General features: G+C 41.0%; 1 protein-coding gene across 2 annotated transcripts in view; it reads left to right on the top strand.

Annotated features, from left to right (window-relative positions):
• The window catches only part of LOC117733707 (chemokine-like protein TAFA-2), a 68,438-nt gene that overhangs the window by 1,443 nt on the left and 42,175 nt on the right, over nt 1–24,820 (top strand). The window lies entirely within an intron of this gene.

Raw genomic sequence — 24,820 nt, 5'->3', positions numbered from 1 at the left:
TATCTGGTCTTTGAAAACCAGTTACGCACAGAAGGGATTACACTTCATCCGTTCCATTTTCGGGAATATACAAGGAATTGATTGTATGAAGGCGAGAGTTATGCAAAAAGATTGCCTCGTGGTAATATCCCATCAGCCTACTCGTGCATGGTATGAATTTTATTATCGTGGTGGTGAATTTATAGCAAAGACAAATGATTGCGGTTGTTTCAGGTGTTGCACAGCCTATAGAAGCTTGCTTCCTCTCTCTCTCTCTCTCTCTCTCTCTCTCTCTCTCTCTCTCTCTCTCTCTCTCTCTCTCTCTCTAACACATACACACATACACACGCACACACACACACACACACTCACACACACACACACACACACACACACACACACACACACACACACAGGGGGCACGTAGGTCTTAGCTGTGCGTATACGGACATATGGTACCGGGTTCAGTGCGTTTTATGCAGAGCTTTAGCGAGGCAAACAGCTGCTCACCTCATTTTGACTATAATTCTATGAGCTGTGCTGTGTCCAAATGATAAGTATTGTGTTGCCATATTTCATGCAAGAATATATAAGGAACATCTCCCATTTAAAAACAGTTGTTTGGATAGTCTTCACATGACAGGAACATATTGCTTGTAGAGAAACTCATCACCCTGAAAGCAGTGGTGGGCGTCTTCTGCAGCAGATCACCTGATGTACTGTATGATTCATAAGATGACCTTTATTGGCGACAGTGCACATAGTGCATCAATTTGGTCACAGGGTCGAAACTGTGAGTTGCTCTGGATATGTACTGTGATACACTGAGGTAACATGGTGCAACATATCCTCTTACAATGGTTCGTATATATCTTATCTGATTATTCTTTGTGAGTTTTTTTTTTGTTCCAAATACGTAATGGAAGTAATGTTACTTCAGAACAGACGTTACATCACAAATAAGTCATCGTTTAGGTTACAGTAACAACTGTAGTGCCATTAGTTGGATGTAAGTTAGGTATGTACAGTATGTATGTTACGGGACATGTCCTGGCTCAGGATTCTGTAAATTGATCAAGTGACACACACACACACACACACACACACAAATATATATATATATATATATATATATATATATATATTTATACGATATATGGAATATATGTATATATATATTATATATGTATATATATATATATATGGATATGGATAATTCAAAATATGTATATATATATATATATATATGATTTATATGGAATATATACGAATTATAATGCATTAATCTTCTGAGGTATAACGAAGAACAGTGTATTACAGCCTGCACGGTAACATTTGTGTCTCCTAATCATGTTATCTTCTTGCTATTAATGACCTTGACTTGTTTATAAAATCCTTGTGTGTGCACACAAGGTGATTTGATTCAAACAAAGGTGCTCATCCCAACCGTGCACATCTTTTGGACATGCTCCAGCTCCATCTGTCTTTGTCTCTTATTCTCCCCCTGTTTTCATGAGCCTCTGGAAGAAACATACAAGAGACGAGGTGGAGAAGTGGAGTGAGGGAGTTACAAAATGGGGAGGAAGAGAACTGACAGTGAGACATGATTGACAGGAGAGTAGAGATGCAGGGATGTGGCAGGTAGAGGGTGGTGGGAGGTGGGGTGGCAAGATAAGGTGCTGAAGTTTATGTGGAAAATAGAGGAATGCATTAAAAGAAACAAATAAATGTGCAGTCACTTGCTCCTGGTTCTCAAATGTATTTTGAATATGGCCCCATTCTGTTGAATACCATCATGAAATGTTAAAACATCACCAGTTCATTCAATAAACTTTGTTTTTTTTCCTACTCACATTATTAATCACAGGACTATATATGTGACAAAGAGACTACAGGTGGAGAGTTAGAAATGGAGAGAATTAAAGTAAAGATATAAAAATGATGATAGAGGAAGGACGAATGGAAATTACATTATTTAGACTTACATTTTTTAATAAAGGTTAACATTTTTACATGCATTTATATCTTCTTTTGTGCCATGTCATTTAGGAAACATAAAGTAATTGCTGCCTCTTTTCTGTGACGGCTGCAGAACCGGTCCAATGAATAAAACACAACCGACTCCTCATGTGTCCCTACTTACAAATGAATTGCCACGTTGGCGGACTCACGTTATATGACCTTTAAAACCAGGTAAACTATTTAACTGAAATAACATGAGAGATGGGGAGGGTGATGTGGTAAGAAGAACTACCTCGGTCAAGACTTGGTTTTAGGTGAATCTTTGCTTTTTAATTGACTTACTGTTTAATGCCTTTATTACATATGATTACTGAAAAAGTGTCAGGAAATAATGGCGAGAGATGCAACAGAGTTCATAGTAGGTGTCTTAAAGGGATGCCCCAGTTTTTGGAAAATGAATGGCTGTATGTGAAGAGCAATGTAGGGGATACACTGATTCGCAAACCAGTCCACAGGACTTGTTTAAATTGGACAATTTTAGCCTACCACCTTATGGCAACACGACCAAAAGCACACACAAGTTATCCTCAAATACAGCAAGCATGCTTTCATGTGTCCATAATCCACAATTTCCTTATGTCTCCATGTGCACTTTTAATGGTTACGCTCCCTCTTCCTACATGTCTCTCTCACTTCCTTTATCCTTCTCTCTCCTACCAAGATGCCCTCTGGGTCATGGGAATACTGTCAGAGCTGCTGTCCAGAGAGACAGAGAGAAAGAGAGACAACGACAAGGAGAGCAACCAGGAATAAATAAAAAAATGTAGTGTAAAAGGTAATCTTGTTTGTATTTGCCACCTCCTGTAGCTGCGCATGATCAGAAAAGAATAGGAGATAAAAGAAAAAAGAAAGAACCAAGAATGAGAAGCAGGAGAAAGTGAGACAGAGACCTACACCCAGAGAGAGAGAGAGGGAGGGGGGGGGGGGGGGGGGGGGGGGGGGGGGGAAAGAAAGCTACAGGGGATAAATAAAAATAAATAAAAAGCATGTGTCCTACAAAAGGTGTTCTGTATTTCATTGGCCATCTCCAGTAGCTGTGTGTGGTGTGCCGAGGCCCAGGGGGGACGAGTAGCCACTCTAAATGTGTGTAACCCACATAAAGAAATTGTTTCTGGGAGATCGGGCCCCGTAAATTCATTCCTAGCCGCCAGCCTTGTTCTTATCCCACCTCCCAAAGGTGAGCTATCACATCCAAACATATATTTTTTAGATTCTTTCTCTCCGCACACATATATACACACAGATCCACACTTTTCCACCAAACACACACACACACACACACACACACACACACACACATCCAGACACCTTCCCTCTCCCACAGACACACATCTTTGAGCAAACCCTCACTTTATCTGTATGCAATGTTTGCTCAGGTTGCACACAGACATATACACAAACATATATATTTTGTATACACTTTTTGTGTTGCAGAAAATACACATTCACACAAACACATTGCTTTGCTCCCAAACGGCTTGTGTGGGACAGTAACGGTGACAGCTACAACAGCATCAGTACCTGCTGTGGAACAGAACAGCGTCAGAGGGAAACAGCAGCAGATGCTGCGCTCACAGCTCCAGGATTACCTTAGCCTGAACAAACTCCATTACTGCCTCTATTACCCTGGTATACAGAGCCCGGGAAAAAGCACTTTGCAGAACCACTGTTTACCCAGCACCTCTGTACCCCACACTGATTCCCTTGACTGCAGAGCAAAGAAAGTGGTGAAGACCAGAAGGAGAGAAGAGAGAAGTTGCATTGGGGGCAAAACATCGAGCCTTTCTTTCAGTCTTTGTCACAGCCAGAGCAGTGTGTAGAGCTGAAACAGGTTGTTGTGCAATTCAGTGGTCAAATGAGAGAACATTCATTAATCACTTAGTTAGTTGATCATCAGAAAATGCATGGCGGTACTTTTGATAACCGAATGAACCAATGGTGCCACATTTAACATTTAAGCAGAGCAAACAAGGCAGTCAACATAGGGGCAAAAGGACAAAATAAGGCACCAAGACAGAACAAGTGTTAAAATGTATTGGTCATTGATAAATAAAAGAATGCTTAAAAAATTCTGGTTCTTGCTTCTCAAATATGAGGAACTGCTGTTTTTCTATATAAAATATCTCCACTAATTGAATATCGTTGTGTTTTTTTGTTGACTAAATATTTAAACCAGAATAACAATAATTCATAGTTGCAGCCCTAAATTAATTGTTTATGTCATTCTTCAAATCAAAATACATATTTGCCAGTTACTGCCGTATTGTATTCACTTGACCTTGTTTTTTTTTTTTGTTTTAGAACTTGTTAAACTCGTCCAACAATTTTAATGAGTGTGTAATCGGTTGGGTCGTTTACAAGCCAAGGTGCCAAAATAAATATTATTACAGAGTCTTAAATATGAGGATTTGCTTTCTTTCATTGAGTATTGGGTTTTGGACAATTTGTTGAAAATAAAAATCAATTTAAAGATTTTAACCAATTCATCTAAAAATAAACTAAAATAATCAACACTCCAAATAATCAGTAATAGCGGCCCTCAATGAATAATTATTTATCAAGTAAAAAATAACAAATGTTTGCAGTTAATTAATTTGTTTGGGATATTTACAGCTAGTCAGACAAAACAAGCAATTTTAAGATATCATGTTGAACTCTTATTATTCTTTGATTGCTATTTGTCATTATTTTATACATTTTGTATGCAAAAAAAATAAGAATTAACAGAAAATAATAAGCGATTGGTTATAGATCATTATTATTATTTGCGGCAATGAAAAACAGTCGACAGGAAACTGTGGCAGTGCTTTCCTTCTTTGACTAATGAGGGTATGTAATATGGCAACGGTTACCGACGCTCTGTGTGTGTGTGTGTGTGTGTGTGTGGTTGTGTTTCCATGTATACATGAGTGTTTTCCAGAGCTATTACATTGTGATTGTAAGGCTCACAATACAATGCATGTGTGAGGCAGTGTAAGTGGATGAGCAGAAGGTTAATAAGGGAGAGAATGAGAGAGAGCATGAGTGAGTGTGTGAAAATGCAAAGTATTCGCGTGCTTAAGTCTGCGGTGAGTGATGATCTGCCATATATTTGAATTGAAAGCCATCCATCACCCTCATCAGTGACTCTTGGGTCCTGTCATTACATGTTTCCCTTCATTTACACTGTTAATGGCCATCTCTCTTGACCAAACTCTCTGTGCTGTCTCACTGCCAGTCTCTCACTCTCAAACTCAAATTTCCATTTCAAAATAGAGGTGGACATTTAAATTGATAAGTTCAGTTCAGTTAAAAGATTCATTGTCACCATTTATTATATTTGTTGACTTTTTTTGTTGACCCGAAAGCAATCGACTGCCCTTCAGTGTGTACACCAGTAAGTGAACGCATCACTTATTTTCTTTCAATCAGATTTTCACCAGGAGTTAAGGTACTGCAGTTGATCTCTCTGCTCTCACTCGCCAGCGAGGGGAGCTCCACTGCTAAGGCTACTGATTCAGTCAGTAACAATGGGGATTCACTATCGTCACTCCACTTTCAAGATTTGATATTAAGCATTTGTTTGTATGTACTGAAGACCTCTGTTGTCAATTTGGCTTTATATATTTTTTTAAATCAAAAAGTACATTTCTGCTTAAGCAGCTTGGATGAGGTTTATGATGAAAGTATAACAAGTACCAAGATGTTCCGTAATAAAAGAAAAGCTAATTAATAAAAGCAAAACAATGAATATACAGTTTCATGATGATGTAATGGTGATTGCCTTGTAAGCACTTGTTTGATTGATACATTTCAATGTTGCAGAACTGTAAAACCTGCTAGCTCATTGAGGCATAATTGACAATATTTTAGATTGCGGTGGATGTTGCGGTACCATGGTGACCAAATTCTTGCTGTGCAGGTTAACAACTACGGTTGCTTTTGTAGCAGCCAACTGGGCTGTGACACGTTGCAACTTATTAAGAAAGCTATTTGTTTTGCTGATTTTGACGCAGCTGTAGCTTCTGCTAATGAGTCTGCAGTGACAGGAGTCTCCACCAGTGTGTGGGCTGTAGATGTGGTACCACTTTCAGGAGCCGTAATAAACCGACCAATACAGACACTGTAGCTTTGGCGGCGTCACGGCTGACTCATTTAGGCTGATGGCAACGAGGAGCCATTAACCAGAACTCAGAGCTACGCCACACATACAACCCTCTGGCTCCGGCAGCTTTCTTCATTAACAACAACTACACAACAATCACTGTGGTCATTAGGACAGCATAGTTAGGCCCGGCTTTGTGTGTGTGAGATCTCTGCTCTCCTGAGGAGGAGAGTTTGTGCGAGTCTTGTCTTGGTCAATCCTTCCGCGATGGTGAAAGAAAGGTTGGGAGCAAATGACGTCCCAGAAGGCAACATGGAAACCATATATACACTCACAGTCAGTGATGAACTGAGCTGCTGTTGACAGAGTATGAGAGTCTTAAACTCACTCAGTCATTTTAATAATTTCTACTCTTTTTCTGTCTGTTTTCAGCTCAGGGCCTAGCCGACTGGCTGCCTGTGTCTGTCTGTGTACGCCCTTTTATCTTGTAGTCTTTCATTATGCTCTTATAAGTGGAACCACTAGCTTTATGAAGGCCTCATTAGGTTCTTAGGCAAGCCCACAGCACATGCAATTATATCAAATTATGCAATTATGAATTCAGTATGAAGCTTTATATGCTGTAGATTGGTATGTTTGAGCTGGAGCACAAACACGGCCGTTATTACTTGAGTTTTGGGGGCTGGTTGTGTGTCAGTGGGGTTTAGCTGGTCTCTTGCTTGAAGCCCACTAATGTCAGAGCTAAAGAAGTTGATGGAAGAAATTAATAAATACACATTTCTATCCTTTTTTGTCCATGTATCAACCAGTGGCTGGTGATGATTATTTACCTGGATCTGGATGGGGCTAACACACACTAGCAATGTTGTGGTTTAGCTTGGGACGGAGAGACAACTGTAGAATACTACTACTACTTTACAAAAACACACTACATGCAACAGCTTATCTTGGCTTCTAACTTTTCTCTGAAGCAAACCAAAACAAACAAAACATAGTTTATTTAAATGTCTGCAAATTAAACTTCCATTTTCAAAATTCTTTATAAACATAGTATCTTCTTAATCCTAATCTGAACACTTCAACCTTCCAACACAGCCGCAGCATTTCTGTTTTTCTACAAGACGTGTTTCACACCAGCACTCCAATAAATGAGATTAAAAAGAAAAGAAAAGTGGAAGAGGGGAATGAGCTACAGTAGGTGGTGCGTTTTGGTGTGACATGTTTCTCTACAGATCCTATTGAGTAGAACAGGCGAGGCTTGCTCAGCTCCCAGTGTGTGTGTGATACAGGGCTGACAGTAATACAAGCAGTATCTGGCACCCTCTCCCAGGGATCACATCCTTAAGACGGTTTCTCTTACTAATCCCCTCCTAATATGACTAATATTGTGACACTGCCATTAGCTAGAGCACTCTGAAGGCACACGGGGTGAAAACTACATCCATGCTTATATGCATGCACACAAACATGGTGTTTGGGTCGGTTTTAATATGCAACTTTTAATACAAATAAACATCTGCTTTAATGCTGTTTATAACTGAACACAGCATTATATGTAGCTTTTACATTTGCTATTAGTTAGTTAGTATTGTATAGTTATTTTAAATATTCAGTGCTGGTTTGGTCTTTTCAGGAGAAAACCATTTGGTGGACAGATAATGATGACCAATATTTTTTGCCAGCAGCCACAGTTGTTCATTACAGAAATGTGTTGCTTAGCTGGACTTAGTGATAACTCCCAAAGCCGAGGAGACACAGATATGTGTCAGTGCCGCCAGAAAACCGGACTAAATGAACAAATGGCGTGAGGAAAAAGCAAAAGTGACTACAAAAAGATGATATCTACTGTGAGGAAAGGAACATCAGCAGTTCAAAGATCATGTCGTAATACAAATAGGATTTTACTCATAACCACTTATACATAATCATGCACTTTATTGTTACAGTATTTATATCTGTGTACAATTAAAGTGACAAAGTCAGTAGATAACATAACATTCTCTCAGTTCGAGTCAGGATAAGACTCAGGCTCTGTGGGACCGACAGAGAGATGCTCTGAATGCAGAACAAAAATTCAAATTTTAAAGCCATGAATTGCCAAAAGACTGCTTTCAATTTGATTGAATCCAACTTTATTAGCATTCCGCCTGCCTTTATGTGATGAGGCTAAGCCGGCCTTGTGTCCTCCCCCAGACTGCAGCTGTGGCAGAAAAGGGCACAAATAGGAGCTTTATTTGTTATGCCGATGGCTTTAGGGCTTTTGGTCACAAGGAATTACATTGTCAATTATTTTTAGTCAATATGTTTTCTGCTCTTATCTCAAAAATAATGTATTTGGCTTTAACTTAAGAATGTCTGAACTATTATGTGAAAATGAAACAGCAGCAGATTAAATGTATAGCCATGATAATGGTATGCATCTATAGATGGCAATGTTGGTCTGTTGGTTCACCACAGACAAAACATGACAAAATGCAACACTAAGTTGGTGAACATGGTAAACATTATGCCTGCTAAACATCAGCATGTAAGCATTGTTATAATTAGCATGGTGGCATTAGGATTTAGCTCAAAGTGCCACTGTGCCGAAGTACATCTTTTTTTTACTGAGCAACAAAAAATATGGATGACTGATATGCATTTTACATAAAACTCAGGAAATAGTTGAAATTATGAGAATAGTGTTAAATGTCATCACGAACATACAACGTCTTGACTATTGATGAGTTATCAGGTAAAATATCACCATTTGTACACTTCTGTACGAATTAGTGGCAGACTGAGCTGTGAGTGTATTTGATATTGTTAGTTTAGAGGTGGGAATATTCTGCACAATCTGCATACCCCTGACTATACTGATAAGGCTCTCAAAGGACCTCCTAAACCCTCTGTCTGAGTATTGCTGTCGTGTGTCATCCAGACTGCACCTTATGCAGTAGGGAGCTGTCGGTGGTGCCGACCAGAGCAGAGGGATTCAATGAGGGAGCTGTCCGTGGTGCTGCAGGAACAAACACCAGGATCCAAACATGTTAGCAGTGGTAGGTGTGCTACCACTTAGTGTGCTTGACATAAATTCTTCATACCCCCCCCCCCCTATTTGTGAAATAGGCTTTGTTTGCCTTCGTTTTCAGTTTCATGCAGTACGATATCTGTAGAATGCATGAGATTTTAATAGTTTTGGGGGGGAACACAGTGTCTGCTCGTGTCAATTCAATTCAGACTTTAAAGCATCCTGTTTAAATATTAAACGACCCCTCTCCAACTTTCACTCTCCCTCTGAATGTGCGTTTGCTAGTGTAAGTGAGTGCATATGTGCATATATGCGCATGCATGTGTGAACTTGCACCTCAATAATAGATAATAACCCCCGGCTGGACAGACCTGTGCTAATGCACTTGTTGTCTAACCCTCTTTTTCTTGTCTCTCCATGTCCATCTTACCCAAATCAACTACAGCTCCAATGGACTTCAGAAAACTGTGACGACTGAAACGGGAGTTCGGGAAAGGGTTGATTTGAGGATCCTGTGTGTGCGTGTGTGTGTGGGTGTGTGCCTGTATGTGTGCGCAGGGTAAGCCTAAGGGGTAAGCTTTTAGAGGTCTGAGCAGAAGGGTGTGAGTGAGAAGGAGAGGACAGATTTGAGCAGTTATCTCTCCCAGCAGGCCTCCTGTCCTGCCTGCCCACATACCCACAAACACACACACACACACACACACACACACACACCACTCCCATCTGTAATCATGTTTTGCATGGCTCTCTCACACACATACACAGTCCAGTCCAGTCCACAAACAGCTCGAACAGAACGCCTATGTGGACCGAGTCTGGCTTCTCTGTATTTGTTGTGAAGAAACAGCCAATTCTCTCCACTGTACCTCCTATTGCTCACCAGAAACCAGCCCTGAGCTTGAAGCAGAGAGAACATTGCCCGGGATTGTGGGGCTGATGCTATTTTTACAGCCAGTGTGATGAGGGGAGTGCTGAAAGAAGGCTCTGCTCTCTTCCCCTTCCCAGATACTTTAATTAGAAGGGCTGCAGTTCTTTCTGTCTCACCTGTCTCTTTGTTACCACAAAATGAATACATGTTAGGGAGATACACATAAATGTATAAATGGATGGATAAATTAAGTGAGAATACAATTTGCAGTTGCTTTGTTTCTTGCAAATGCAGATGTGCAGGGAGTCAGTGACTGTGTATGCATGTGTGTATATGTGTGTGTGCTCATGTGCATGGTACAGAGCGTTGCCGTTGGAGTGGAAATCAATGCAGGGAATATAGTGGTTTTACTACAGCAGCCTGACAGTGAACCTCGTGGAACAAACTAACTAATACATGAATAAATAAGTGCAGTGAAATGGAGATGTGTATCTGTATATGTGTGTGTTTGTGTGTGCAGACTGGCCTGTAGATCTTGGATGGTCCTTTGCTGTGCCAGCCAATTAACGAAGTGTGTAAACCGAGCTCATTAAAGAAACACAGCATGGCCACACACACTTCACATCAACTCACACATACACACACACACACACACGCACACACACACAACCACACACACAGACACACACACACAGTCTCGGTATCAAGCCAGACTCTCCTATTTCAAGCATACCAAGGAAGTGAAAAAGTGAAAACCTTTTTTCCCCTCAACCCAGGTCCACTACAAAGTGTAGTTGTTTGTGGTTGCTACTATGTGCACGTCCTCTTTTGCGTCAGTGTGTGCATGTCTGTGCGAGTCTGTTTGGACAAGCTGTAAAAGATTGATTTAGAGTTTGATGCTTTGAACCAACTGCCAAGTGATGCCTCACTAACCTTCTGTGTTTAGAGAACAAAAGCTTTTCAAGGTCTCCACCTACGAACCAATCCTCTCTCTTTCTCTGTCTGCCTTCTCTCTCAGTGTCTTTTCTTGCCGTACACTCATCTATTTCAATCTGGGTGCTCCCTTTCTCAGACTCTGCCCCTCTGTTTTCAAGTGGCAGCGGAGAGCAGCGCAGATATAAGCTCTTCATTTGCTTAACTGCATTAAAATGTTGCGTCATGGAGATCCTGTTTGTTGGTATCGTGAGCGAGGGCTCGGTGTCTGTATCTCCGAACCTTCTCTGCTCAATGCGACCGTGAAAAATAAGCAGCCGGAGGACTGAAGTGAAAATGTTTTCTCTTACTGTGCTTAATAACAATGATTCATGGAAATGTGTGGATTATTATTAGTCACCCAAATGGTTCTGGGTGTTGAAAGACATGCCTGTCTATTGTTTCATGCACTGCACATGCCTTCATTTAAATCAACTCAATTTACTTTAATTCAGTTAAAATGGATTTATTGACATGAATGGTAATGCAGAGTGTTTCCAAGATTCAACATGAGATCGCAATTATAGATAATATGTATAAAATATTACATTTCAAACATTGAACCATAGCAATTTTCCTAATCTAGCCATCTATTATTCTTTTGAGTCATTCAAGTTATGGCTCCTCTCTGCTTCATATCATTGTTAATTGAATACCTCATGGGTATTGTTTTTTGGTCAGAACGAAGATATAGTAGCTCTAGTAACTTGCAATACATTAGTCTTTTTGTGTGTGGATTAAGTTTAATTTGATTTCTTTGTTCCGGCAACAACCCAACAAATGTAATGTAAAGGGTTGACAAATGCCTCGTTTAGTTAAACCTCTTGTGAGTGTGTGTGTGTGTGTGTGTGTGTGTGTGTGTGTGTGTGTGTGCGTGTGTAATGTGTGTGTGTGTGTGTGAATGGGGGCAGCCTAGTGTGGGTCTGTGTGCATGTTTCTTTTTTTTGTGTGTGTAGAAGGCTGATAATGTGCTGAGCGGCGGATTTGGAGGATAGGGAAATTAATCTGCTGTGTCCAAATTGTGTCACAAATTCTCGTTGGTTATGCAATCTTGTGCAGCCAGTTATACCTTTGATGCAAAATACGTTATAACCCTCTTGATTACTCTGTACAACTAAAACCAGCATTTCTTTGATTTTCTTCAGCCTCATTTTCGAGCTAAACCATAACTGGTTAACCTCCCACTGCATTCAGAGTAATAAAACAATTCTGCAGCACACATTTACAATAAAGACGTGGACAGCCAACCCGAAAAGCTAAATCCTCATCCAACAGATGAGAGATTTAAGTACAAGCCACATGCTATATTGCTGAAGGGGAATCTAAGAATTGTGTCATTTTGAAAAGCCTGACTGCAAACTGGTAATCAAAGACCCAAGAGCAAATCCTCCCCTGAGGCAAACATTCATGTATTTGCATACACTTAAGCAGCAGTACAGCCTGCGGGCCACCCATGGCTCCAACTGTACCCAACACACAGCAGGACTGACGAGGGGACAACAGAAGATGGACGTTCAAATAGGCTGCATGCCCTGTCTGCACTTATGTGCCTTGTCCATCTATCCATCCATCTGTCCATTTCCAGTTCACTTTCCGTTGAACCCTGTGCAACATGACAGTAGGAGTTGCCAGATTGGAGGGCTACAGGGCTGCAGGGCTGCAGGGCTTGGTGCGATGCCAGTAAAGCCAGGTGGTGGGAATCTGTTGGAGATTAAACTGCTTGGTGACCAGCTACCCGGCTCACCCTGGCCCTAACAGACGTGGCACCCCTGGCTGATTGACCCATGTGGCAGGTGTCGTGGGTACGGGTGGCAGGTCAAAGCCTGCCTTTATCTCCCTTCTCCCGGCTGGGGAGAACTGTGGGAGGTTGTTTGGTGATAATGATGATTAACATCATGCCATGGCACATTAAAGCAACATTACTAGTCTATAAGTTTTATTGCAATCCTATTTAAAGACTTGAGGATATTGGTGTCATGTATTGTCATGTCTATATAGTAAATATGAAACTACAGCAAGGAAGCAATCAGCCTAGCTTAGCACAAAGATTGTAAAATGGGAAAACAGCTAGCCCATCTCTGTCCAAGGATAACAGAATTGGCCTGCAGCCCCTCTAAAGGTATTTGAGGGTGGGGGGGGGGGGGGGGGTGGGGGGGTGGGTGGGGGGGGGGGGGTGCCGGACTATTTCTTCGCTGGATGCAGTAACCTTGTGGACTGCAACCTTACAGTAATGACGATCACCTTAAACTTCACATTTAAAGGACGGATATGAGAGAGGTATCAAGCTTCTTCTGGTATCTAATCACATCTAACTCTCGGAAAGCAAATAAGTACATGCACAAATGTGTTGAACAATTCCTTTTAACACTGGCAATAGATGTACTGACGGCACAAAATAATAAACAAATTTGTTCATTGCTGGATATTAGGATATTAATTTTAATTACTTTAAGTTCCTACAAGAAACTTACATTTTGAGTTGATTTGGTCAGTGTGGGCAAAGGTTGTAGTGTTTCCGAGCACCAGATTCCGTGAGGCAAAGCTCTGCTTGTGGCTGGTGGAGGAGACGCTTCTATAGGCCCCTCTTGAGTACGAGCTTAAGGAGTTTATAGGGAACACGCATGATTTCTTCCGATTTTGTGCGGAATTCGAGCCGGTGGCACCGATGACAAACATTAAAAAATAACTATATGGAAAAATGGTCTCGTTGACTTATATAGTTTAATATAGAGGCATCAGTATTAAATTGAGACTTTGTAATTTTGACATTTAATAACCAGGTAAAATACGTAATTCATCAAGATCGATAGATGGTTGTTTTTTCACTATTAATGATGCAATCACATGATGTGGTGAGAATGTGGTTTAAACATGGCCTAAAGTAAGGCCACCTATCAAGGCCCTGAGGGCCCTATTCTATGTTTATGAATATAAATTAAAACCACAAATACACAGAATACTGTCATGAATATAGTCATGCTCCATCACATCATTTCAAGCTTTTGATAACATTGTGTCATGAGCAAAACGTTCTATTGAGAAAAAAATGAATCTAAATGAGGCAAGTAACCTATTTGTCTTTGTAGCTAATAGGTTTTTATTCAAGGTCTATCAATTTGTCCCAGCACTCTATCATGTTCCTCTCTTGCTCTCTCTCTCTCTTGCTTTTGCTGTGGAGTGCAGAATCAAATCTATGCAAGTCACTGGGGAGTTGTAGACCTTTACCTGCTCTGGTCTGGCTGTGTTAAAGGTCAGATATGAAAGGATCCCACACACTGGTCTCAGATGTCAACACTGCCCGCCTCACACAGCCTGGATTAAGAGGCGAGAAGACGAGGGCTGCCAGGAAGTCATTTGTCCTCCAGCCTGTCAGTAACAGTCTGTATCTCCGTCAGGGGTGGAGTCTGTGTGTGTTTGTGTGTGTTTGAGAGGGATAAAGATAGAGCGAGAGAGTGTGCAGGTGTATGAATGTGTGTTTGTAATATCAATATCCCACTGATCCTCTTCTCCCTGCTGTGTGTTTCTGCATATCTCTGATTGCCAGATGTGTTTATTGAGTGTGTGTGTGTGTGCACAGCTCTATATTTGTGTAGGTGTGTGTGCTACGACCAGGTTTTTGTTTTTTCACTCGCGGTGAGAGATCTGTTGACAGGACTGATGCTGTTCATTTTGGAAATATGCTGCCAGGGTGTGTGTGTGTGTGTAAAATGTGTTTTTGCTATGTGTGTGCAGAGCCATACATCTGAATTGCTGTCACACCCAGAAGACAGCAGTCTGTAATCAGGCATAATCAGGTGGTGTGAATGGACTATGTGTAAATGTGTGTTATTCTGGAGAAGCTCAGGTTTAATTATGGACCCACCCACCCCCCCCCTCTCTCTCTCTCTCTCTCTCTCTCTCTCTCTCTCTCACACACACACACTCTTGTAAGCTGTGTAAAAAAAATTGCATTCAAACATTTTAACAGACTGCTCTTGTAATTCTTTCACCTCTGTGACCACTTAATTGTTCGTCCGGCGTTGTTTTTGATGTCGCCTTGTCTATGAGATAGCACCCTACAGCTAGATACAGCTGCTAGATAGTAAAACCAGTGAGGGGGCAAATGCAACACTATCATTTATTGGCACCACAGGGAATTCCTTTAGGTGTCTGGTGTCTAACTTGGGTCCTTAGGCACAAACACAACACATGGTGTTGTGGGGAAAAAAAGATGTCTCTCTTTAACCCATTAACAGCCACCTCTCTTTTAAGTAAGGGTTTGCCTAATTTGTTGATCGTCAGATTGCAATAATATTTCAGACTTTTTAGAGCTCTCTATATGTACCATCAGCCACACATGAATAGAAATGGCCTGTGAATGTGCATACCATTCGTCCATCACTGATACACATTGAATGTTCAGCAAACCTGTCTCATAACTTGTGTTTTATGTGAAGCACTTTTAATTGCCTTGTTGTTGAAATGTGCTATACAAATAAATGTGCCTTGCTTTGCACTTTCACTTTGTGTATTTTGAGAAAAGTGTGTCTATTCCAGTTTGGATCCTCTCTATTCACGACACTTCATATCCACAGTCTATATCACAGTATAAATGACTTTCCTATGTTTTTGAAGTACAATTCAGCTAACTGTCAAACTAAATAAATTAAAACAATTCATAATGTCATATACAAACTGTAAGCTAAAACTTGGAAAAGAAAATTAAGTATAAATAGCTTTATTTTGGCATTAAATGTAGAGGTATTGGCCCTTAAAAACAGAATTGACTTATTGGCAATACTGTGCATGATATTGGATGTAAAGTTTTCAGACTGCTTTAAATGTTTGGAGACACCATCAATTCTTTTGTTCGAGTTCAGCTAAATATAATTCTGTAACTTCTATTTGTGCTGGCAGTCTGCATGGTGCGAGCATCCTGCAGGCCAAACACTGTGTGGTTAAAGGTTAAATTCATACTCTCTTTTATATATCCCAGGACTCCCCATGTAAGGCATTCACTGAAGTGAAGATAAGGTTTCAAACAGCCATGTTGGCACCAGTTTTTACTTTGTGTTTTGTGTTAGCTGACATTAATGATGATAATCCATCTTCTTTTTTTCCCTTTCTCCCTATTCTCTATTTCTGTAACACACTTCTGCATGCACCAGATAATTTTCAAAGGTTTTTTAACCTGGCTTGAACAATTCATCCTCTTCCGCCTCAGAGTAAAACAGCTTATATGATTGACTTAAAATAAATCATGTTTGAAGTTTGCTTTAAAATGTAAGGCTTTAAATGTAGGGCTGTTTGACACTACCAGTCTTTGATGAAACATAACTGTGACCTGCATAATAACTAGTTGCTTGAATTACCACACATATCACAACAATACAATGTTAAACTAAGACGCAAGTGTATCTTTTGGTCTTCAAAACGGATTTCTGAACTATCTATAGGCGAGAGACTCAATGCTTTAAACATTCTGCGAATCAATCCATGCAAATTTGATTAAAAGGATGTGAAAACAAATATTTGAATAAGAGGGGTTGTGTATGTCAAGCGTGAAGACGGATAACATGAATACATTAAGGATGTGGGGATTAGCGCGTTTCAAATAGACTGTGATGTTTGAGAATTATAGATGTATTTGTTCATCCAATTTGCAGATGCTGAGGTGACAGCTCAGTCACTTACAAGAGGTGTCATACTGACATGTGTTAATATATTCAGTGACTGAAGATTACCTCATACTACTGTGTGTGTGTGTGTGTGTGTGTGTGTGTGTGTGCTTTTTATATTGTAAGAAAGAAAAGAAAAATACAAGATATAAAAGAGAACACAGTACAGAAGTGGTGATGTATACAGAGGGGTGGTACTATGTACATCGACAAGAGAGGTGCTAATATAAACAGTTTGGGGTACAGTTTTAAATTAGACACTTTTAAATTATATTGTTTTAAGTAATAAAATGGCACATATTGCACATAAGTGTAGTGAGGTAGTGTTGGGTTATTGAACATTTCAATGGATTTGTGTTGCCATCAGTCTGACTGTGGCCGGGAAGAAGCCGTTAAAGAAGCGTGTTCTATGGGTGATGATGAGTTACACACGTCAAGTGTCTGAACACTGGAGAGTAGAAGCTGTCATGGGAATGCAGAAGGGAGGAGAGGAGGGATAGAGGGATGTAGTGAAGGTAGAGAGAAAGAAATATATAAGGAGGGAAATCCCAAGTGAGGAAGCAGCCTGTTCATTAGTAGCATAGGAACGTGTTAGTGTGTGTACACTGAGCAGCAGGATGCTAACTGGGACACATTTTTTCAGAATGACGCAAAGCCAGATTTTGAACAAGATCTCAGTATTTTTTGTCAATTTGTTTTACCTCTGCATGAACTGCTGTGTGTGATGCATTCCTCAGCAAACAGATCCACTTTGCTACTAAAGTGCTACGTTGCTTTAAAGTGAGTACACAGCTTATGCACTTTGAGTTACTCAACTACATTACTGGGTTGCAACAAACAATTTCTTGCAACAAACAATTTCTTGATAAACAAAGTGAGTGTTTCAATCTCAGAAAATAAAGTGCAGGGTGAAAGAGACTAACTCAAGTGCAACCTGGCAGCCATTTGCTTTTTTTTTGCCCTCACCAGTCCTCAAAATGTTGAACTCTTTATTTTTCCCACTGATTATTACATGATTTCTTCTCCCTGGTACATTATATTTGGCTAGGCTTTTTCTACCTTTTTTTCACGTTTTTAAAGCCAGCAATTGTTTTAGCTGACTCCTAAAGAAAAGAAAAAACTCTTATGTATTCATAAGACAGACATACTAACCTCAGATTGTTCCAAAATGCATTTGTGTTCTTGGCTACGTGTGTTTCTGTGACTGATTATAAATTGCAGATTGAATTAGACTCGAGGAATGGAATCACGAACAGAGAAACCTAGGGATGTCTGTCTGTCTGTGTGTGTGTGCAACCGTGTGTGTATGTGTGCATCCCTGATTGTGCGAGGGAGGGATGTGTTCCATTTGAGGAGGCCAGTTTTCTGTGATCACAATTCTGATAAGAATAGTAGGAAACCACACTCACAACAAGTCACCCTGGAATACCAACTAGACACACAAAGGCTCTGTCCCTGTCTTTCTACCAGGCATACACACACAGAGATGAGTACACACTCAGAGACACACTCAAAAGGCATACACACACGTGGCAGTGAATGTGTATCCATGTTTTTCCTCTTCTTCGAGATGCAGCTCTTGAATTTGATTAGGTTACTTTGTTAATATGTTCTCGTTGTGCATATAACGCATCCATGGAGTCAAAGGCATGCATGTGGATATGTGAGTGTGTGTGAGTGTGTGTGTGTGTGTGTGTTTTGCAGGAACATGGACACACAAGGCCAAGCAGTATAAATGATTTACTTAAGTTACAGTGACAGCACAGGAAAATGTCTGCCCAGATTAACAGGATGTAGAAAACCACATCACTCTAATACTCAGATGCAGAAACAATCACATTCTCTCTCTATGCCGGCTTGTTTCTGACTCTTATTGGCAGAGAGCGGAGTTTGATGCCACTATAATCACTATACTTTTATAATAAAAAATGTATCAGTGAATATGTGAAAACGATGTAACAATGTGAAAGGGCTTGGTCCTAGTAATGGCCCTGAGGTTGCAGCTCATTGTTCAGCTGTTTATTGTTTCGTTCACCCTCACCGCTTGCATAACATCATTTTTAGCCGCAAGATGCAGTGTTTTTTTTCAATAAGAAAGCTCTCAAGTAAAAACCCACTGTCCACTACCTGCTCAGCACCAAACACCAGACAGACACAGTTAGCAACTAAGTGGAACTCAAGTGGAGAGAAACACGGCTCCAAATGAATGATAATGTTGCTCCGTACCTGCTGGATGTGTAAGTAGGCAACGGTATGCTAACAAATTTGCATACCAATTTAAAAGATGAAAAGTGATGTGTCGATGTTTCCTAAAAAAATCAGTTCCTACAGGTTTAAGAAAGGGATACAATATTATTTATTACGGGATAGACCTAAGCTTTAATTCTAATTAAAAAATACTGATTGGACCAGCTTCAAGAAGGTCTTTTCGGTCTCTTTCCTCTCCATGCGTACGACAGAAACAAAAAAGAGACACGATTTCACCCACCAGAAAAACTAAACTATTTGTTTGTCCGTCTGTCTGCCTCAGAATTTTGACGGCCCAGCTGCTGATCTGCCTGCCCCTGTGTCTCCATTATCATGTCTAGTGGAGAGATGTTTGTAGAAGTCAATACCTCAGCCTTATCTATTGGTAATAACGTTGAAGTTTTGGTGTGTGTGTGTGTGTGTGTGTGTGTGTGTGTGTGTGTGTGTGTGTGTGTGTCTGCCAAAACTCAGCATCTGCCAGACTGTTAAAGGGTCCTGCTGAGTTTTATCTGCAAATACATTATGTATTGTGGTTAAGTGTTTAGATACACACCTGTCTGTTCCTGTATGAGCCTGTACAGACATGCAAACCGGGATGAAGACAAAAGCACTATACTCTCCATTCACACACACACACACACACACGCACATACAGTTATATATATTATAATTGAAGATTTGTTACTTCAGACTATGATAAATATGATAAGTGAGAAAATGGTTTTGCATGTGTGTGTGTACTATATGTATATGTATTAGCTAGCACTGTCGCCTCACAGCAAGAGGGCCGCGGGTTCAATTCCCGGTCGGAGCGGTCCTTCTGTGTGGAGTTTGCATGTTCTCCCCGTGGCAGCGTGGGTTCTCTCCGGGCTCTCCGGCTTCCTCCCACAGTCCAAAGACATGCTGCAGGTTAATTGATCTCTAAATTGCCCATAGGTGTGAATGTGAGAGTGAATGGTTGTATGTCCCTACATGTGCCCTCGATGGACTGGCGGCCTGTCCAGGGTGTCCCCTGCCTTCGCCCTATGTCAGCTGGGATAGGCTCCAGCGCCCCCGCGACCCTAATGAGGATAAGTGGTATTGAAAATGGATGGATGGATGGATGGATGGATGGATGGATGGATGGATGTGTGTGCATGTGTGTGTGCATGTGTGTGTGCATGTGTGTGTGCATGTGTGTGCGTGTGCGTGCGTGTGTGCGTGCGTGTGTGTGTGTGTTTGTAACTGGAGCCCATCTGTTGTTGTGTATGCTGATATAGCAGCTGGATCTGCAGGGAGCTGACTAGCACATTAGGAGAGAACACACATATACACACACACACACACACACACACACACACTGAACCTGCACATACTGGACAGCTAACAGTTCATTTGACACTGTAATTACAGCCAGTGATCATGGTCTATTCATCAACCCTCTTCCTCGGGGCGTCAACTGACCTCCAACAATATCCTCAGGAGTGAAAGATGAGTGATGAAGGGCCGAGAGAAGAGAGGTGCAGGGATGGAGAAATGGAGAGAGGAAAAAGGGCAGCCTGAAAAAGAAATGGGTTGCAGGCAAATATGGAAGAAAGCGATATAGAGATTGGAAGGGTATGTTTATGGAGCTGGAGGTGTGTTTGTTGGGGGATTAATTCATTCATAAGTCTGTGCGTGTGTGTACAGGCACCAGTTCATCTTCCACCTTACCTGCTGCTTCTCTGTGCATCATTAGGATGAGTTATACAGCATTATTGCTGTCCTGCTATCTATGGCTGATAGTTCAACACACACACACACACATACACACACAAACACACACACACACACACACACACAAATACACCAAATCGTGGCGACCTGTATGAAACAGCATGCATAAGTTATGTGCATCAGGCTGCAAGGTGGAATAAGAAAGCAATGAGGAGTAATCTGGGGAGGAGAGACAAACAAAAAGAAAAGGGTGAAGTTTGTGTTATGCGCACCACACTGGACTCCCTATGTGGTGCCTGATTTCCTTTTCAGTTTTCTTGTTGCAACACCGAATGAGTGCTAATCTTAGCTTAACACAAACCATGAACTGCTTGCTAGTTAATAGTACAGAATAGTACAAAATTAAGTACAGCACAAATGTTCCTCCAGGCCGGCTGTTTTCTATTCAGATCATGAACACTACAGTTGGTAAAGCCATGTAGCTCAGGATCTCCAGCAAAAGTCACCGCAATGAGCAAACAAAGCACATTGAGAGAACTCATGCGAGGCGCATAGAGTGGAAAAGTGTGAGGTGCTCAAAAATCAGCCAGCTACAAATATAATACCATTACTACAAATCGCATTTCCATGTTGCTAAAACGCACTCTATCGCTTCAGGGCCTTAATCATGATTTTCACTTCCCCACAGCCAGTTTTGTATTGATATGTTTTCACTGTAATTCTGTTGTCACACCAATACACCAAGAGTTATGTTACTGTAGAAACACTGACATCATGCTAACTTTCAATAGTAATATTGACAGCTCCTTCTTCTTCTTTTTTATTTCCTAAATTGAGACTTTGTTTCGGTTGACAGAGCAATCCACCTTTTTCGTGTTATTAATCATCGCCTCTGCAGTAATCAGCATCTCACATTTGATCTTATAATATTTTTTGCACACACACACACACACACACACACACACACACACACTACACTGTGGCTTCTTGTTATTGCCTCAGTAACATTTAACTAACTGAAAAACTAACGTATGAAGACATAGCTCTAATTCCAAAGATACTTCCTAGATGCAAAACTATTTTTGAGTGATGGTGTGTGTCAGCCTCAGCCTTTTACACATGGGCCTACTGGGACCACACAAGCAGATGCTTCATTTACAAAATTATGCATTTAGGGCAGAGAAATAGGTCTGAACCCAGGGAGTTTATGAGAGTTACAGAATGAGACAGAGAGGACTGAAGCCATCAGTGAGACGGCCCGTTGTGATCTCCACATTGTTCTTTATAAACTCCTACCCTGTTTGTTAATCTGTCAGAGAAGGAGAGACAGAGAAAGGAGGCAAAGGGAGGGAGAGAAGATGCACCAAAGCCATTTCACCGTCTCCCAAGTTCTTTGCGCGTCTTTAAGTCACCATTACCTCCTGCCTTCATCTACTCACATCACATCATCTTTTTCTCTCTAAAATGGAAAGAAAACAACAACAGGGGAAAAAAAGTGTTGACTCCTCTAATATACTTCTACCCCGCTCAATCGCTTTCTCCCTCTCAACCACATTTTTTTCTCTACATAAACTATAACCAGCAGCATTGGCAGTCCTCCACTGACACACACGGATGAATCCAGTACTGGATGGAGTTTTTCACGCTCAGATTGAAAACATGTTAGGTTCCCAGCAGCAGCTCCTCTTATAACCTGACATGACTGACTTTAAACAAAATATTGCCTGTGAGTTTGCCTGTTTGCCTGTGAGCACAGTGTGCTGTGCTTTTAAGTGTGTGTGTGTGTGTGTGTGTTTTCTCCAGTAGCAGGTGTCTAAGACTCCAGGGACAACCCCTCAATGTGTGTGTCTGTGTGTCTGTGTGTGTGTGTGTGTGTGTGTTTGTGCGTGTTCGTGTGTGGTTCTCATAATGCACTCCAATTCGTAATCTCCAGTGAGTAACATGAGAGGAATCCTCTAAGCAGTCCCCGTTTTTTGTGTGTGCGTGCGTGTTTGACACCCAATCGAAGCATTTTGATCAAAAATGACATTGCTTCTTGACAGAGTCATGACTCTGTGAAATTGAAGTGCAAATAGGAACAACTTGCTGACATCATACATCATACATCATACTTCCTGTGTACATCATTTGACAAAAATGATAAAAAGAGAGTCATTACTATCTGGAATAAAGAAACAGATAAAAACAAAAGGCACATAACTAAACAAAAGTCTTTCAGGAAGACAATGTCCCAGAACATGCACAGTATTGCTCACATGCCAAATGGAATTTCTGAAATGTCCAGATTTATATTTGAACTTGAAATAACAACATATCACATCGCATGCCTAGCTAGACGTCACCATGTCATAAGGGAATTATAACTCAGTTAACTGAGCAAAGAAATAACAGGTTACAAGATTAAATTCAATCATCACCGCTCATAGCACCGCGAGGTCCAGTGTTCAGTTCAGGAGAACGTTCAGTGCAAGCTGTCACGTGTATTTCGGTATACAAAAGCACCCTGCACAAGCTCTGCATTTGAGATCAATAGTTCAGCAGCCTATTATCACATTATGGTTGTTTCCGTGGCTTTCGCAGTCTTTTAATTAGCATTTAACAAGGAAGTAACATTCTGTGTAATATATCAGCTGAGCTGACGAAGGCACTCTCAACCAACAGTGACGCGCTCCACTAATAAAAGCTACTCATTCGTTCAGTGATGATGATGATTCCCTATAGTCAGTTCACTTTAGAGATTTAAATCACAATTTACTCGCCCAAGGTAACGTTTAACCATGAATTTAAAAAAATGGAAGGATATTAAATAGAGAAGAGAAGCTGGAACCAGATAATGTGTTGGTGTTTTTGCTTGAAAAGTGAATTATAATGGTTTTACTTGATATCAATTCATCAACTAATCGTAATACTAATATCAACTAACATGGTGGGAAAGTGAACCACAAAGCTTTGCTGTCAATGAAGAAGCAAGTCATGAAGACAGCAAGACAGAAATGGAAGAGGAGGAGAGACACAATTTAAATATACCAGCTGAGGGCGGTGGAGAGGAGAAAAAGCCACGGTCCTCTGAAAACCACTGTGATGAAAAATTAAGTTGGGAGGCGCAGGAGAGAGGAGAGCAGAGAGAGAGAGATAGAGAGAGAGAGAGAGAGAGAGAGAGAGAGAGAGAGAGAGAGAGAGAGAGAGAGAGAAAATTAGTGGAAGGGAGAGAGAGAGAGAGAGAGAGAGAGAGAAAATGCTTTTACTGCCGGTCACTTTCACCTGCGTGTCTGGGAGATGAACGGATAAAATCAGACTCTTATTAAAGTGCACTAGAAAGTAGAGCCTGCATTCTTCCTCTGTTAGTGAGGTCAGAAACAAGGGAATAGCTGCAGCCTTTTCCCCTCCCTGGACTGGGAGGGGAGCATCTGAGGCTCAGTTTTTCCTTATTTGTTTTAGATTCTTTGATGAGACTCTTGCTGAACTGCCTCAATTCCTCAAAGTGTTTTTACTTTTAACGGTTGCTCCTGCTCTGCAGAACAACTGTAACATTCGTCTACAAAGGCGTATATATCTTTGGATAGATTTCCACTTGGCCAGCAGTTAGTTAGCCAAGAGGCTACACAAGTCCAAACATCCTGGATTGAAATCAAATTGTAGAAGCTCTTTCTTCCCCCGTGGATTATGTTTTTCATCCGTGCTCTCCAGTGCCTGACGGTACCCTTTCGCCCCACGTCAGGGACAACACAGTGGAGGCCATTTGCATTTTATCTTTAATATATTTCCTAAATTCCAAAGCTTTAAGAGATCCCTACTTTGCATTTGTTTATGCAGTTCAAAGTGTTTCTTTTCAGTTATTGCACAAGAACCTTGCAGAAAATTGAAGTGTAGTCAAAATGTGATAGATACATATGAAAGTGGTTCACTGTGTATTCTATGGAGAGAGGGACTTTGATGTTATTTTTGCAGCATTAAGCCAGTTTATAGCTGTGGTGTCGCTCGCGCCTGCAGGTGAGGACTGGCAATTCCCTTTTTCTTTTATTGTCTGATACTGTTGGAATTGTGGGTGATAGAAAGGCTCAGACAACATAACTATGTTTACCACCTGGATCTGCATTGTCAGCAGACACACTCTGCAGATGTGTTTCTGTGTGTGTGTGTGTGTGTCTGTGGGTGTTTGACCTGAGGATGTTTTAGGGGTGGCTGTGCCGTGTATGGATGATGGATTTGTAGTGACATCAGGATTTTTACCTGGCGGTGTAGCAAGTTCTCCAGGGTTAGCACAGTGAGCAGCAAACACATGCAGG

The sequence above is a fragment of the Cyclopterus lumpus genome, chromosome 7, assembly GCF_009769545.1.
Source record: "Cyclopterus lumpus isolate fCycLum1 chromosome 7, fCycLum1.pri, whole genome shotgun sequence".
NCBI classification, from domain to species: Eukaryota; Metazoa; Chordata; class Actinopteri; order Perciformes; family Cyclopteridae; genus Cyclopterus; species Cyclopterus lumpus.
This window is presented reverse-complemented; position numbering and strand designations above follow the sequence as displayed.